The sequence below is a fragment of the Pristiophorus japonicus genome, chromosome 9 (assembly GCF_044704955.1).
Source record: "Pristiophorus japonicus isolate sPriJap1 chromosome 9, sPriJap1.hap1, whole genome shotgun sequence".
In the NCBI taxonomy this organism is placed as follows: domain Eukaryota; kingdom Metazoa; phylum Chordata; class Chondrichthyes; family Pristiophoridae; genus Pristiophorus; species Pristiophorus japonicus.
The window spans coordinates 71,944,840-71,961,557 of NC_091985.1; the positions used below are offsets into that span (position 1 = coordinate 71,944,840).

Here is a 16,718-nt window from a genome sequence, read left to right on the forward strand (position 1 = left end):
CACTCTTCCTCATGGGGCCTCGCAGAACAAGATTGCTAATTAGTCCTTTCTCATTACACATCACCCAGCCTAGAATGGCCGGCCCTCTAGTTGGTTCCTCAACATATTGGTCCAGAAAACCATTCCTAATACACTCAAGGAAATTCTCCTCCGTCGTATTGCTACCAGTTTGGTTAGCCCAATGTATATGTAGATTAAACTCGCCCATGATAACTGCTGTACCTTTATTGCACGCATCCCTAATTTCTTGTTTGATGCTGTCCCCAACCTCACTACTATGTTTGGTGGTCTGTACACAACTCCCACTAGCGTTTCTGCCTTTTGGTATTCCGCAGCTCCAACCATACAGATTCCACATCAGCCAAGCTAATATCCTTCCTTACTATTGCGATAATTTCCTCTTTAATCAGCAACGCTATCCCACCTTCTTTTCCCTTCTGTCTATCATTCCTGAATGTTGAATATCCTTGAATGTTGAGTTCCCAGCCTTGGTCACCCTGGAGCCATGTCTCCGTGATGCCAATGATATTATATTCATTAATTACTGCCTGTGCAGTTCATTCATCCACCTTATTACGAATATTCCTCGCATTGAGGCACAGAGCCTTCAGAGTTCTCTTTTTAACACACTTTGCCCTTTTAGAATTTTGCTGCAATGTGGCCCTTTTTGATTTTTGCCCTGGGTTTCTCTGCCCACCACTTATACTTTTCTTCTTTCTATCTTTCGCTTCTGCCCCTACTTTACGTCCCTCTGTCTTCCTGCATAGGTTCCCATCCCCCTGCCATGTTAGTTTAACCCCGAACAGCACTAGCAAACACTCCCCCAGGACATTGGTTCCGGTCCTCCCCAAGTGCAGACCGTCCGGTTTGTACTGGTCCCACCTCCCCCAGAACCGGTTCCAATGTCCCAGGAATTTCAATTCCTCCCTTCTGCACCACTCCTCAAGCCACGTATTCATCTGAGCTATCCTGCGATTCCTACTCTGACTAGCATGTGGCACTGGTAGCAATCCTGAGATTCCTACCTTTGAGGTCCTACTTTTTAATTTAACTCCTAGCTACCTAAATTCAGCTTGTAGGACCTCATCCCGTTTTTTACCTATGTCGTTGGTAGCGATATGCACCACGACAGTTGGCTGTTCACCCTCCCTTTTCAAAATGTTCTGCACTCACTCTGAGACATCCTTGATCCTTGCACCAGGGAGGCAACATACCATCCTGGAGTCTCGATTGTGGCCGCAGAAACGTCAATCTATTCCCCTTACAATCGAATCCCCTATCACTATAGCACTTTCACTCTTTTTCCTCCCCTCCTGGGCAGCAGAGCCACCCACTCTCGTTCGTTCACTCTGATCTACTTGAACAGGTAGAAAGCAGGCGGTTTCAACAAAGTTCCCCTTACAATCGAATCCCCTATCACTATAGCACTTTCACTCTTTTTCCTCCCCTCCTGGGCAGCAGAGCCACCCACTCTCGTTCGTTCACTCTGATCTACTTGAACAGGTAGAAAGCAGGCGGTTTCAACAAAGTACATACCATGATAGCGCAAGTGTGCCACGCGAGATTGAAGTCAATGATCCTGTATTTGTATTAAATTATGGACTAGGTCCCAAGTGGCTTCCCGGCACTGTCGTGGCCAAAGAGGGGAGCAGGATGTTTCGGATCAAACTTTCAAATGGACTCATTCATCGGAAACACTTGGACCACCCTGGCAACCCACCTTGGACCCTAGCTTTTTTGATCCCCCAACACACACACCAGTGGCAACTGACACCACGGTTGACCATGAAGCAGAACCCATCATCCACAGCAGCCCTGCAAGGCCCAACACACCAGGCAGCCCAGCAAGGCCAGCTGCACAGCAGCCCAGCGAGGGCCCAACGAATAATTCAACAACACCAGCTGTCATACCGAGACGATCAACCAGGGCAAGAAGGGCCCCAGATCGACTCACATTGTAAATAGTTACACTATTGACTTTTGGGGAATGTTATATCTATGGACTTTTATTTACTCTGTCCAGCCACCAGAGGGCTCATTCCCCGGAGTCCCAAAGGATCCCATAATCCCTTCGGAGCACAGGTATTTAAGAAGGCTTCATAGGTTGGAGAGGCACTCTGGAGACCTGCAATAAAAGACTATGGTCACACTTTACTTTGAGCTCACAGTGTTCAGTCTGACTCTTTCTCCATACACAACAAATATCACACTGCTGAAGTTGGTGTTGTTGTCGGATGGTGCCAACCTGATGCATCATGTGGCAGCCAAAGTTTATAACATCAAGTGAAGTAAATCTGTCCATGGTGTGGCCATCCGTGCCCTACCGGGCAGCAATGTGGTCGGGTGCTGATGATCTGTGTCCTGTGTAGCATCAGTTGCTTACAGAGAAGCCTGGTGTTGTTGGTGCTGCTAGTGTGCCTGGTGCTGCTGCTGTTGGAGCTGATCGTGGTGGGATTCTGAGGACCAAGTTGAGAGAGTATAAAGTGCACCAATGCTGGCGGAATAGTTGGCACCGTGCTGATGGAATAGATGTGAAGTAGAGATGACAGAAGCGATCTTTCAATGGTGGGAGAGGTAATGAGGTGAGATTGGATGGAGACTTGTGTAAAGACTTGCAGCATCCTGCATCTGGAGTGGAAATGTAGTTCAGAGAAGCTAGTGGTTAAGGGAACATTTCTCAATCAGCTGGAAGCTTTGACTTGACATGTGAAGCTGTCAACTCATCAGCTAATTCAATGGCCACTGACCTCCCATCTCAGCTTCACCGATGAGGTCTCGGCACAGTGGGTAACTTGTGGGTGATCTGTCAAATCCAAAACCTGGAAAAAAAATTGATAAGTGGCTTATTTTTCTGAATTTTCTCCTGATTTCTTCGGAGCTTTTTTATGCATATTGAAGAAAACACAACCATTTATCGATGCTGCATTTTCTTTATATTTGAATAACATTTTCAGTATGATCTTTATAGAAGTTATCATTACAATATATAAAATAAAAACAGTAAATGCTGGAAATATTCAGCATCTGTGGAGAGAGAAACAGAGTTAAAGTTATAAGTCAATGATCTTTTGTCAGAACTGGAAAAAGTTACAGATGTAGCAGATTTTAAGCAAGTGCAGGGGTAGGGAAAGGTGGGAGGAGAGGAAACAGAAGGGAAAGTCTGTGATAGGGTGAAAGGCAAGAGTGATTAAATGACAAAAGGTATGATTGAACAAAACAAAAGGAAGTGATAATGGGACATGTTTTTATTTCAGATTTCCAGCATCTGCATAATTTTGCTTTTGTATCATACAGAATATACTTGTTTTAGATTTGATATGTGAATGGCTAAGACATACACATCATCGAACCCATATATTGTCTACGTAAAATGATTGGACTTGATAACCGGTATTGTGGCTAATAAAATGAAAGTGCATTTTCAGTCAATATTCTAACCCAGACAATTTTGCTAGTGAAGGTCAGAATTTCACTGTTTTCATATCTTTCATTTTACCTATCAGATTTGGTTTGATTCTAATTGATTGTGGTAGTAGAAAGTAATTTATTTTAATGATAATGGTGTTGCCGCTAGCACCAATACCCTGACAATGAAATTTGAAAATAATATACAGGAATTAATCAACATAATTCCTTAAGCCTCACACTTTGGGGTCAAGTTTCGGCCTGAGTTGCTCCTATTTTTTTGGAGCAACTAGTTTAGAATGGAGTATCTTAGAAATTGCAATTTTTGGCATTTAATTTGCTCCAGTTCTAGTGAGCTAGAACAGTTTCATTTTAGAACAGATTTTTTTTTCAAAAGGGGGAGTGTCCGGCCATTTATGCCTGTTTTGCAAGTTTAGGCAGCTAAAACTTACTCCAAACTAAATTAGAATGGAGTAAGTGTAGATTTTTGTACGCTCAGAAAAACCTTGCCGACACTTAGAAAATCAGGTGTAAGGAAGAGAGACGGGGGTGGGGGGGTGCGGAGAGGGAAGTTTACAAACATTAAATACATCACTTTTACAAATAAACAGCCATCATCAATAATAAATGATAAATAAATCAATAAATCAACTAATAAATCAATCAAAAAAATTAAAAAATAAAAAGTAAAAAAAATAATTAAAAAATCAGTAAATAAAAAATTAAGTTTCTACTCACTGACTGCAGCACCGGGAGCCCTCCAACAGCGTGCTGGGATGGGGCCCCCCAGTGTGTCTCTCTCTGTCTCTGTCAGTGTCTCTCTCTGTCTGTCTGTCAGTGTCTCTGTCTCTCTGTCTGTCTGTCAGTGTCTCTCTCTCTGTCTGTCAGTGTCTTTCTCTCTCGAATATGTCCTTACTATACAGTATAAATGCACACGAGGCCCATTCTTGACAAAAGATCACTCTGTGACCAGTTACCTTTATTACCAAGACCTCAAGTTATGAAGGTGGGTGGAGCTTCCCCTTTTATACCGGAAAGTCCAGGTTAGGAGTGTCTCCCACAAGTTCACCCCCTTGTGATCAATGTTCTCAAGGTATACAACTTAGGTCAGCTTATACATGGGGAACAATGATAGTTGAATACATGACATCACCTCTCCCCCCAAAGTCTTATTGGGATCACAGGTTAAGTCTCTCTGGTGGTTTATGCTCCCTTATAGAGCGCCTGAGTTGGGGCTCCGGTTGTTGGGCGCTGGCCTGAGTGTCATGTATCTTACATTATTATATATAACTGTATCCTAACATGCTATACATGACTATAATAAGATATGACCTGTAACCACCAGCATACCTTACCACCAGGGGTGCACTTGCAAGAGACAGGTATATAAGGACAGGTCTCAGGCAAGTGCAGCATTCCAGAGCTGTGAAATAAAGGTGCAGGTGCAGAGTGACCTTGACTTCACTACATGCCTTGTGTGAATCTGTACTGAGGGGACAGGCCATTACATTGGCGACGAGGATGGGATCCGCCCAACAGGGTCCAAAACAGAAGCAATTCACCTGGCACCCAGGCCCCGGAATGTCTCAGAACTGCGCGCCTTTCTCGGGCTACTCAATTACTTTGGGAACTTTATGCAGAACTTAAGCACGCTGCTGGAGCTTCTCCACGTGCTATTCAGGAAGGGGTGCGATTGGTTTTGGGGGGACGCCCAGGAACGCGCCTTCAATAAGGCACGCAACCTTCTGTGTTCCAACAGTGTTTTGACTTTGACCCAGGTAAAAAGCTAGTTCTCACATGCGATGCGTCAGCGTATGGGGTCGGGTGTGTTTTGCAACATGTCAATAGTGCGGGCAAATTACAACCCATAACTTATGCCTCCAGGTCACTTACACGGGCGGAGCGTAGGTACGGAATGGTAGAGAAGGAGGCGCTTGCGTGTGTGTACGGTGTCAAAAAGATGCACCAATACCTTTTCGGGGCCAAGTTCGCGTTAGAAACCGACCATAAGCCCCTCACGTCCCTCCTATCCGAGAGCAAGGCAATAAACGCCAACGCCTCGGCGCGAATTCAATGGTGGGAACTCATGCTGGCAACCTACGACTACACAATAAGGCACAGACCAGGCACAGACAACTGTGCCGACGCGCTCAGCAGGCTACCCCTGGCGACCATGGAAGGGTCTGACGAACAGGACTGTGAGATAGTCATGGCAATCAATGCCTTTGAGTCCACAGGTTCGCCCATGACGGCTCGCCAAATCAGAGCCTGGATGGCCAGCGACCCCACGTTATCCTTAGTAAAAAGATGTGTCCTAACCGGTGACTGGGCAGAGGCTCGTGATGCCTGCCCCGAGGAATTAAAAGCCTTTCACAGGCGCATGCATGAGCTATCACTACAAGCAGACTGCCTGATGTGGGGCAGCCGAGTAGTCATGCCTCTGCGAGGCAGAGAGACATTTGTCCGGGAGCTCCACCGTGAGCACCCGAGGATCGTTCTCATGAAGGCCATAGCCAGATCCCATGGCTGGTGGCCTGGTATTGACGCGGACTTGGAGCTTTGCATCCGAAGGTGCACCATTTGTGCCCAACTCAGCAATGCCCCCAGGGAGGCTCCACTGAGCCCCTGGCCCTGGCCTACCAAACCGTGGTCGCGGTTGCACGTAGACTATGCAGGCCCAATTCATGGGCAAAATGTTCCTCGTAGTTATAGATGCATTTTCAAAGTGGATCGAATGCACTATTTTAAACTCGAGCACAACCTCCACCACTGTGGAGAGCCTCGCAACCATGTTTGCAACGCACAGAATGCCTGACATATGGTCAGTGACAATGGTCCGTGCTTCACCAGCGCAGAATTCCAAGACTTTATAATTGACCACGGCATAAATCACGTCAAGACGGCACCGTTCAAGCCGGCCTCCAACGGCCAGGCGGAGAGAGCAGTGCAAATCATTAAACAAGGTATGCTTAAAATCCAACGTCCCACGCTGCAGGGTCGCCTGTCGCGACTGCTGCTGGCATACAGTCCGTACTCATTGACTGGGATCCCCCCGCGTAACTGTTGATGAAAAGGACTTTAAAAACAAGGCTCTCATTAATCCTCCCAGACATGCACAAAATCGTTGAGGCAAAGCGCCGTAAGCTGACTGAGTACCATGACAGAAATTCGAGGGGAGGTGATGGAATGAGATAGGGGACAAAGTGTTTGTACTAAACTATGGCAGGGGTCCCAAATGGCTTGCAGGGACAGTAACGGGCAAGGAAGGAAACAGGCTACTGGTAGTACAAATGGACATGTAGACCAAGTCAAAAGCAGATTTACCAACAACACTGTGGAACCAGAGGCAGACTACAATGTGGAACTCGCACCACACCTGGTGGACAGACAGAGGGAACAACCTGAGGAAAGGGCAATCCCAACAGACAGCCCAGGCGAGTCAACAAAAATCACACCAATCGAAACAGACAGCCCAGGCGAGATACCAGCAACCACACCCAAAGAAAAACAGACACCAAGGCAAACAACTGAACCACAACTCAAACACTCCACGCGAGAGCGTAGACCACCTGAGAGACTGAACCTATAAAGACAATAAGACCTTGGGGGAGGGTGATGTCATGTATCATACATTATTATATATAACTGTATCCTAACATGCTATACATGACTGTAATAAGATATGACCTGTAACCACCAGCATACCTTACCACCAGGGGTGCACTTGCAAGAGACAGGTATATAAGGACAGGTCTCAGGCAAGTGCAGCATTCCAGAGCTGTGAAATAAAGGCGCAGGTCCAGAGTGACCTTGACTTCACTACATGGCTTGTGTGAATCTGTACTGAGGGGACAGGACATTACACTGAGTTTCTGCTGTTTGCGGTGCCTCAGGCCTGTCCGGACTGCCCACAGTGACTGGGCTCTCCTCCACTTGATTCCGGTGTTCGGTCACCTGTGGTGGAGTAAACTCTATGTCATGTTCTTCCTCTGCTTCTATGGTGTTGCTGAACCTCCTTTTAGTTTGATCCACGTGTTTGTGGCAGATTGGTCCATTGGTAAGCTTAACTACCAAAACCCTATTCCCCTCTTTGGCAGTCACAGTGCCTGCAAGCCATTTGGGCCCTGCAGCGTAATTAAGGACAAAAACAGGGTCATTGACGTCAATATATCGCGTCCTCGCATTCCTGTCATGGTAGTCACATTGTGACTGATGCCTGCTCTCAACAATTTCTTTCATAGTCGGGTGTATAAGGGATAACCTGGTTTTGAGCGTCCTATTCATTAGCAGCTCTGCGGGTAGAACCCCCGTGAGCGAGTGTGGTCGGGATCTATTGGCCAACTGGAGGCATGATAAGTGGCTTTGTAGGGAACCCCCTTTGATTCTGAGCAACCGTTGTTTGATTATCTGTACTGCTCGTTCCACCTGGCTGTTTGAGGCTGGCTTGAACGGTGCCGTTCTGACATGGTTGATTCCATTGCCTGCCATGAAGTCCTGGAATTCAGTGCTTGTGAAGCACGGGCCATTGTCGCTTACCAAGACATCGGTAGACCATGGGCGGCGAACATTGCCCGTAGACTTTCTACCATGGCAGAGGATGTGCTTGAATTTAAAATGGCACATTCAATTCATTTGGAGTAGGCGTCTACTTCAACCAAAAACATTTTTCCCATGAAAGGAACTGCGTAGTCCACATGGATGCGTGACCATGGCTTGGCGGGCCAGGACCAGGGGCTAACAGGGGCTTCCTTGGGTGCATTGCCCAGTTGAGCACACGTGTTGTACCTGCGAACACAAAGTTCCAGGTCTGCATCTATCCCTGGCCACCAAACGTGTGACTTGGCAATTGTATTCATCATGACAATGCCCGGCTGCTCACTGTGAAGTTCTCTGATAAACACCTCTCTGCCCTTCTGGGGCATGACTACTTGATTTCCCCACAATAGGCAATCGACCTGAATCGAGAGTTCATCCTTGCGCCTATGAAACGATTTAAACTCCTCAGGGCATGCCCCGTATGTGGCTGCCCAGTCCCCATTCAGGACACATTTCTTGACTAAAGACAGTAGCGGATCTTTATTTGTACAGACTTTAATCTGATGGGCTGCCATAGGTGAGCCTTTGCTTTCGAAAGCTTCAACAGCCATGACTATCTCAGCATCATGCTCAGCTGCCCCCTCAGTGGTGGCTAGTGGTAGCCTGCTGAGTGCATCGGCACAGTTTTCAGTGCCTGGTCTGTGCCCAATTGTGTAGTCATAGGCGGCTAAAGTAAGTGCCCACCTCTGTATGCGGGCCGATGCATTCGCATTTATGGCCTTGTTGTCGGCCAAAAGGGACGTTAGGGGTTTGTGATCTGTCTCCAGCTCAAATTTCCTGCCAAACAGGTACTGGTGTATTTTTTTTTACTGCATATACACATGCAAGCGCTTCCTTTTCTACCATCCCGTAGCCCCTTTCTGCCTGGGACAGACTTCTGGAGGCATAAGCTACCGGCTGTAACTGACCATTGGCATTCACATGCTGCAACACACACCTGACACCATAGGACGACGCATCACACTTTAAAACTAGTTTCTTACACGGGTCAAATAACGTTAACAGTTTGTTGGAGCATAACAAATTGCGTGCACTATCAAAAGCCCTTTCCTGGCTGACCCCCAGACCCAATCGCGACCTTTGCGTAGGAGCACATGTAGCGGCTCTAACAGCATGCTCAATTTGGGAAGAAAGTTACCAAAATAGTTCAGGAGCCCCAGGAACGATCGCAGCTCCGTTGTATTACGGGGTCTGGGTGCTCTCTGGATCGCTTCCATTTTGGACGCAGTAGGTCTGATCCCGTCCGCTGCTACCCTCCTCCCCAGGAATTCTACCTCTGGAGCTAAGAAGACGCACTTGGCCATTTTCAGTCGAAGCCCTACCAGTTCCAGTCTGCATAGCACCTCCTCCAGGTTGTGGAGGTGTTCTTCAGTATCGCGACCCGTGATGAGGATGTTGTCTTGAAAAACCACCGTCCTTGGAATCGACTTGAGGAGGCTTTCCATATTTCGCTGAAAGATTGCGGCGGCCGAACGAATCCCGAACGGACATCTGTTATACTCAAACAACCCCTTGTGTGTCGTGATGGTGGTCAGCTTCTTTGACTCACGCGCCAGCTCCTGGGTCATGTAAGCTGAGGTCAGATCCAATTTTGAAAAAAGTTTGCCACCGGATAGCGTCGCAAAGAGGTCCTCCGCTCTCGGTAGCGGGTACTGGTCTTGGAGTGACACCCGATTGATGGTGGCCTTGTAATCGCCACATATCCTGACCAACCCATCCGCCTTGAGCACCGGCACAATCGGGCTCGCCCAGTCACTGAATTCGACTGGCGAGATGATGCCTTCCCTCAGCAGGCGGTCCAATTCGCATTCTATCACGTACGGCACCGCTCTGGCCTTGTGGTGTACTGGCCTGGCGTCCGGGTTTATGTCAATCACTACCTTGGTCCCCATGAAAGTGCCGATGCCAGGTTGAAATAATGAGTCAAATTTGTCCAGGACCTGTGAGCATGATACTCGCTCCACAGAAGAAATTGCATTGACATCGCCCCATTTCCAGTTCATGACAGCAAGCCAACTCCTCCCCAGTCGTGCGGGACTGTCCCCCAGGACAATCCAGAGTGGCAACCTGTTCTCCGAATCATTGTGGGTCACGACTACCGTGGCGCTGCCTAGCACCGGAATGATCTCCTTTGTATATGTCCGCAGCTGTGCGTTAATCGGCAATAATTTTGGCCTCCTGGCCTTGGACACCCACAACCTTCCGAACTGTTTGATACTCATCAGGGACTGGCTGGCCCCCGTGTCTAGCTCCATTAATACTGGGATGCCATTGAGGAGCATTTTCATCATTATCAGTGGCATCCTGGTATATGAACTGTATACGTGCTCCACATGAACTCGCTGAACTTCAGCTTCCAGCGATTTCCCCCAGTATTCATTTGGCCTCGTAGGGCTTACATCGGGCCCGTTCTCCTCGTACATCAACCTGGCTGCAGGCTTCCTGCACATATGCGCCAAGTGACCGCTGACGTTGCAATTTCTGCAGGTATATTGCTGTTACCTGCAAGCTCTGGCTGGGTGTTTGCCTCCACACCTCCAGCATGAGCTGGAGGCCCCGTTGTTGGAAACAAAAGGTCCATTACCAGTCAATCATCTCTAACTGTCTCTGTAACTCTCCTTAAGCGCACCATTAACAGGTGTTGATGGCCCCATTACTGGCAACATTATCCATTGCGATGGCATGAATCGCCGTTCAGCTGGCCATTGTTTCTGTTGAATTCCCCCTTTGGGTTCGATTACGTGCTGGGGCATGTCCGATTGCCCTTGTCTGCCTAGAGAACTGTGTGCCGTGTTAACAATGTTGACTCCCTGGTCGTTTGCCGCATTTAAGCCAAGATTTTTGCCATAAATCATTCTGGTCTCTTCCTCCCCTGAGATAATTGTCTGGGCTATCTTAGCTGCCGCTTCCAAGGTCAAGTCTTTGGTCTCAATCAGTTTCCTGAAAACCCCAGCGTGCCCGATGCCCTCAATAAAAAAGTCTCTCAGCATCTCCGCTCTGCATGCATCTGGGAACTTACATAGGCTCGCCAGTCGCCGGAGATCTGCCACGAAGTCTGGAACGCTTTGCCCTTCTTGCCGCCGGTGCGTGTAAAACCGGTATCTCGTCATGTGTATGCTGCTCGCCGGTTTAAGGTGTTCCCCGATCAACTTACTGAGCTCTTCGAAAGTCTTGTCCGCCGGCTTCTCTGGCGCTAGAAGGTCCTTGATCATGGAATACATTCTGGATCCACAAGCTGTCAGTAGATGAGCCCTGCGTTTGTCGACCGAATCCTGTACCAACCATTCCTTAGTGACAAAACTTTGCTGTAGTCTCTCAATAAAGTCGTCCTAATCATCACCAACACAGTACCTCTCTTCTGTGCTGCTCGAGGCCATGCTCGCGTGGTTTAAATCCCAGTTTCTCGTCGCCAATAATATGTCCTTACTATACAGTATAAAGGCACACGAGGCCCATACTTGAGAAAAGATCACTCTGTGACCAGTTACCTTTATTACCAGACGGTGGGTGCAGCTTACCTTTTATACCAGAATGTCCAGGTGAGGAGTGTCTCCCACAAGTTCACCCCCTTGTGGTCAATGTTCTCAAGGTATACAACTTAGGTCAGCTTATACATGGGTTACAATGACAGTTGAATACATGACACTCTCGATCTGTCAATATCTGTGTTTCTGACAGCGAGGGGTGGGGGGAGGATGGGGGGAGGAAAGGGGGAGGAGGGAGTGAGGGGAGAGGAGAGGGGGGGAAAGGAGAGGGAGAGGGGGGGAGAGAGGAGAGGGAGAGAGGGGGAGGGGGAGAGAGGAGGGAGAGGGAGAGAGGAGGGAGAGAGTGGGGAGAGAAGAAGGGAGAGGGAGGGATATGGGGGAGAGGAAGGGAGAGGGAGGGAGAGAGGGAGGGCGAGGGAGGGAGAGGGAGGAGGAGGGAGAATGAGGTAGAGGAGGGGAAGGGATGGAGAGGAGAGAGAGGGAGAGGAGAGGGAGGGAGGAGAGGGGGGAGGCTGAACGGGCCCAGCCGACGAGAAGAAGCCGGGCCGAAGACTTCCGGCGGGACCCACCCCCAGCAAGATGCCGGGCGGCCAGGCCCCGCCGAAGACATGGAGAGGGAGCGGACCGGACCTGAAGGGGGTTGGCGGAGGGAGAGCCGGAGCGGAGTGGGAGCCGGGGTGTGGCGGGGGGATGTGCGGGAGAGAGCCGGACCGGGATTGGGAGCTGGGAGGGGGCGGAGTGGTGCGGGAGAGAGCCGAGCTGGTGGGAGGCGGAAGAGAGCCAGAGGGAGCGGGAGCTGAACAGGGAGGGGGGAAGCCAGAGCAGGAGCTCGAGGAAGGAGGTCCAGTCCTATCTTCGCCGCCCTAGTGAGCGCATTCGGCCAGGGCTAGGGCGGTGTGCTTCGTGCCTCTCCCACACAGTTTCGGGCGCCTGGAGCTACTGCACATGCGCGCACACTGTAGCGCGCATGTGCAGAGGTCCCTGCACTGTTTTCAGCGCCGGGACCTGGCTCTGCCCCCCCCACAGCTTGTGCTGCGCTGCGCTGAGCTGAGCTGAGGGCCTGGATCGACCTGAGGGAGGGGAGAATACTGAGGTAAGTTTCCAGCGCGGTTTTGAGCATGGAAATCAGGCATGGCTCGCGCGGCGCGGCCCGAAACTTGACCCCTTTTCTTTCTGTAACAATTCTCTGTCACATATCTTTCTGTTACATCTGCCTATGATGCCTGACTGTCATAATGGAACTAACTTATATATAATTGTGGGGGGAAAATTGTGGTCGGAGGCTTCCTTTGGGCCAACGCCTCCAACACAAAATTTTTTCACGAAAATATCTGGTTGTCTCGGAGGAACGTAGGATTCCGGTCGGAGGCTTAGTTTCGCAGTCCAGCATATGGGAATGTGTCTTCCAGGTACGTATGCGTATCCTGGAATTACGTGAGTCTGGACCACCAATCACTATGCAGTACAGGTGCAGCGCCTAAAATCCGGAACCCTCGGGGCCGAGGCCGTTCCGGATTCCGGGCTTTTCCGGACTTTCAATTTGTTTTCTGATGTCACAAATCCAGAAACACTCGAGCCCAGGTTCGGGCATTTATGGATTTCGGAACGTTAGAAAGGGGAGGAGGGTCCTCGCCGAAGAGCTGTTCGGGCCATCCGACCCCGCTGAGGAGGATGTCGTCAGGTGGACCCCACCAAGGAGTTTTTCGGGCCGGCCCCGCCCAGCAGGTTGTTGTTGGGCTTGCCCCCGCCGAGGTTGTTGTCGGGCGGGCCGGCCACGCCGAGGATGTTGTCAGGTGGACTGGCCCCGCCGAGGTGTTTGGGCAGCCCCCGCCGAGGTTGTTGTCGGGCGGCCCCCACAGAGGAGGTGTTCGGACGAGGCCCCGCCAAAGAGGTCATCGGGCGGGCCGGCGAGGAGGCCCCGAGGTAAGGACAGTGGCGGTAGGGCAAGGCCCGAGGTCGGGCAGCGGTGGGGCCCAGAGGCCGGCAGGGTCGTCGGATCCGGGTTCCGGAACATTTTACGGATTCCAAACGACCCTGCCACCGATTGGTCCGGAGTCCGGATTCTGGGACATTCCAGATTCCAGAACTCCATATTCTCGACGCTATACCTTTATTTTCATTGATAATATTGGGAGCTCTGTTTGTACGAGCTTCCATTACTATCAATGAGAATACCCCCAAAAAACAAGAAACACAACACAATAAATTAAAAAAAAATCTCATACTTAAAATTAATTGAAATTGAATGTTTTAGAAAAAAAATATTTTTTTGAATTTTTTTTCCCAGTGTTTTAATAGGGTTAACAATAAACTTACCTTAATGGACAGGGTTTTTAATATAAAGACGAGTGATTAAATTAGATGTTTCTATGTTTTAAAACTCTTACGCTGGTAAAAGTAGGCCTGCTTTTACCAGGAGTAAGAGTTTGAAGGACATTCGCTGGGTAGGAGTTGGGCAAATAGCCCAATCTCTGCCCCACGATGTCCTTTCTGCGGGGATACATAGAGTCTCTCTAAAGACATTTTGACAGATCGCAAAAGCCAGTTCTCGGCGCATGCGCATCACGTGTCGACAACCGGCATTTGCGTGCGCACATCGTACACACACGGCGCGGCTGCAGTTTTCGGCCCAATATATTTACCTTTGGTTGAATCCTCCCAGCTCCCAATTTGTCCACAAGGTAGGTGGTGCATTCCACAGTGCCACATATCTGGGTCTTACTGAAATCTGAATTCTTGCCTCCCAGCTTCCTCCAGAATCTTTTCTGTCTGATACATTATTTTTATAGTTTTATGCTGCTTTTAATATATTAGTTAGCTTTTTAAATTTTTTTAATTCTTTCAAATTAAAAAGTGGCTGTGTCATAATGGAATGTGTTTTTGCCCGAGGTCGTTTCTTGGATCTCCCGCTGCCTGAGAGTGAGAGAGATGAGAGAGACAGACGGATGGAGAGAAAGAGAGATATGGAGAACAGTAGAGATATGGAGAGAGGGAGATAGAATAAGAGAGAAGAGAATGTATGAGAATGAGATATATACACACACAAACAGAGAATGAGAGTGAAAGATAGAAAAAAAGAGAGATCACAAGATCATGAGAGAAATAGAGACTGTGATAGAGAGAAAGATAGAAAAAGAAAGACAAAGTGAGAGAGTGTGGCTTGTTGCAAACTGCTCCCGGATGTCAGGCACTCCCTTGTGGCGTGTTGCCACCCATACATCTCTGACATGTTTCCAGACATGCTCCTGGCCAATCCATCTCCAGTGATCAGGCACCTGGCCCATCCTTGGCCTTTTTCCAACCATCATATTCCCCACTCCACAACCACCCCAGGAGAGCCTGGTCTGCCAGATTTGGTACTGCCTGAGACTGGTTTTAAGCATGAAGACCATTTTAAATGTATTTGTAGAATAGAAGTTAGCAAATATAGTAATACCAGTTTTCATTTTTAAAAACTGAAGGCAAGGAAAAGGCCGGGCAGATTGGACCACCTTCTCCTGAGCTTCATCCCACCCTGCCACCTGCATTACCCTGCACCCATTTTAATTATTCCAGACATTGAAACTTTCATCCCCATGCTTCCAAATCCTGGAAACCCTCTCCTGTTACCCACTTCCAAAATTATCTCGCAAGAGCCCCCACACACCGATATTTCTGCCAGTGCTCAGAGACACCAGTACTCCCCACCATGCTCCCAGACCATGGGATCCCAACCTCCAGTGTTTCAGGACCCTGAGACTGCCGCACAGTGCACCAGAAATTCCTGCTTTCCAACAGTCCTTCAGACCCTTGTACCCTCCTGAACTCTACCGCATCTGGGGACCTGTTCCATTTCATGCTGACAGATCTTGGTACATTCGTTAATTCTCTCAAAGTCTTGCTTCCTCCCTTACCTACAATATTGCCATATCTTTCCTTCACTGCTGTCAAACCATAGCTTTCCCATTACTGCCAGAGCCCAGGAATTATCCAATAAAATAAACCCACATTCTGCCACCAGTCTTCTACAGGACAACCATGAACAACAAACAAACCATAACACTACCAAATCAGATCAACTCTGTCAACTGCTCCTCACTACTGCAAAATCCCTCATATTTACATCAAATCTGTTTTATGATACCTACTATCTTCTTATATCCTGGTTTTTAAATGGTGAGACAAAAATTTATTACATTGATAAATGAACAAATCGTAATAATAAAAACTAATTTACAGATTTTATGGAAAAATAGCCAGAGTTTCGGAATTCAATCTCAAAAATACCAACAAAAATGTGGCCCCCACCATTAGGAATGCCATGGGAGATTCATTCGTATACAAAAATGTATAATATATCACAATACTGCAAGGTTCGTTTCGGCAGTTTGCTGCACAAATCCTTAACTGGATTATATCCACAACAATGTGTCACTGATAGACACATATTGCCCAGTTTAAATCAGTCAGATTTTAGAAAATGAATAATGTACATTTCTTGTGGTAACGCAGTTCATGGTGCACATCTGTCTGTTTGGTTCGGGATTTACACCTCCCTAATTTGACTCTTCTCACGTCCAAACTAGCCCTAGGCATGTATTGTTCATTCAGAATGCACATCTCATTCAAATTTGCTGAATTAAAATATTCATGTTGGGGAGATGTTAATGGCATGGATTTTGTGGTGGTAATGACGGCAAAACTATCAGCGTGCACCGTCATTACTCCTCTGAAAGTGACAGCAACTTCCGGAGTTAGCGCATGCGCAGATAAACGTGGAAATCCAGAAGTTGCTGTCAGCCATTCCCTGCCCCTGGAGCCGGGAATCAATTCAACCCCGCCCCCGCACCCCCCCTCCCCCGAAAAGTTAGTTAATGAGGTGTAACTGAGGTTTAACGGCATATTGATTGATGAACAACCATTCTGGGCTTGAAAAGCTATTTTTGATTTGTGAAATATCAAATTTTTTCATGAATATGATAAATATTACATGAAGTTTTTAATGTATATATATTTTTTTAAGTTTGTATATGATATTTCAGCTTTTACCTTAATTCTTTGTGTATATCCCAATATTTATTTCGCTTTCTGTAAAATTTTTAAAAAGTAAATTAGAATCTGTCCATTTTACTTCCTGGTTTGCTGTCTGTGAGAATTCTTCAATGTGATTGGCTGCTTAGCCTGCTTGATGACATCATGGTTGCTGGACGTCAGTTGCTGTGCCGTCACTTCACCGCTGACCGCAAATTCCAG

General features: G+C 48.0%; 1 protein-coding gene across 4 annotated transcripts in view; it reads left to right on the top strand.

Annotated features, from left to right (window-relative positions):
• ush2a (Usher syndrome 2A (autosomal recessive, mild)) overlaps nt 1-16,718 on the top strand; it is a 1,282,968-nt gene that overhangs the window by 23,174 nt on the left and 1,243,076 nt on the right. The gene's annotated exons all lie outside the window — the stretch shown is intronic.